This window comes from Piliocolobus tephrosceles, chromosome 4, assembly GCF_002776525.5.
Source record: "Piliocolobus tephrosceles isolate RC106 chromosome 4, ASM277652v3, whole genome shotgun sequence".
Taxonomy (NCBI): domain Eukaryota; kingdom Metazoa; phylum Chordata; class Mammalia; order Primates; family Cercopithecidae; genus Piliocolobus; species Piliocolobus tephrosceles.
The window spans coordinates 88,206,377-88,207,854 of record NC_045437.1 but is presented as its reverse complement, the minus strand read 5'-3'; positions in this window follow the sequence as shown (position 1 = coordinate 88,207,854).

Below are 1,478 nucleotides of genomic sequence, written 5' to 3'. Positions count from 1 at the left end.
ATTTCTTTGGCACTTGCTGTGTGTGAGGCACTGTACTAGACACAGGAGATAAAGCAGTGCAAGCAATTTTTAAAGGGTCTTTTTTCTATGAAATACGTGAGCAGAGTGACTGGGTTGGAGGTGAGAGGGATCCTTGAGTGAGCAGCATTTGAACCAAGACCTGAATGATAATGGGAAATGAGTCATGCAAATACCAAAGGGGCCACGACCTCAGCTCAGAAGTGACATATCTTACTTAGGCTCACATTTCATTGTCTAGCACTGACCACATGGCCTTAACTGACTACTGGTCAGTTAAGAAGTAGAGTCTCCTGTATGCCTAAGAAGGAAGGGAAAACAGAGCATGATTAACCAGCAACAGCTCCTCAATGGCTCAGAGAAAAGGGGAATGACAGAAATAATAACTTGGCTGTTTGAAAATACTGTCTGTATTGGAATATCAATAAATTTAGTGTGGATGAAAAAATAAAAACCAGAGGCAATTGTTCCCAGCAGAAGGAGAAGCAAGTGTTTGGCACATCAAAGAAACAGGAAAAAGGTCGACGTATAGCTTGTGAATGAGAAACAGTGAGGGGTTGGGCACAGTGGCTCACACCTGTACTCCTAGCACTTTGGGAGGTGAGACAGGAGGATCTCTTGAGGCCAGGAGCTGGAGACCAACCTGGGCAAAATAGTAAGACCTTATCCCTACATAACAAAGTTTTTTTTTAAATAGCTGGATGAGGTGGCATGTGCCTGTAGTCCTAGCTACTAGGGAAGCTGAAGCAGGAGGATTGCTTGAACTCAGGATTTCAAGGTTATAGTGAGCTGTGATCATGCCACACACTTCAGCCTGGGCAGCAGAGTGAGACCCTCTCTCAGAAAACAAAAACAAAACAAAACAAAAGAACTAGTGTGGAAAAACAAGAGGAGCCAGGATATGTAGTGCAACGTGGTCCATGCCAAGGAGTATGGATTTGACTCTCAGTGCAAAGAGATACCTTTGTGAGAAAGTGGTCAGATAATTTAGTTTACATTTTTAAATACCTCTTTGGCTGTTGCATGCAGAATAAATTAACAGGGGCAACAGGAAAGGTGAGAAGATGGTCAGGAAGTTCTGCACTAGTCCAGGTGAGAGATAATGATAACTAGGTCTGGCGGATGGTAACAAGAAAAGTGAGAAGTAGATCTTTAATGTAGAACAGGCAGGACTTCATGGTAGATTGTGAGGGGTGAAAATAGAGAACTCATTCACCCATAAGTTTTCGGTACACTTGTTTTTCTTTCTGTCCTCATTTTCACCTACAAACTTGAGGATACCAGCACATATGTTAAATTGTGTTCTTCACTGTAAAATTTTTATGAACTGGATTCATAAAGTCAATGAGATATAATGAAAGCAGTAGCAACCATCTTAAACTCTAAAAGTGAAGTAGCCTGTAATCTCACTAGCTTGGGAGGCTGAGGTGGGAGAATGGCTTTTGTCCATGAGTTCAAGA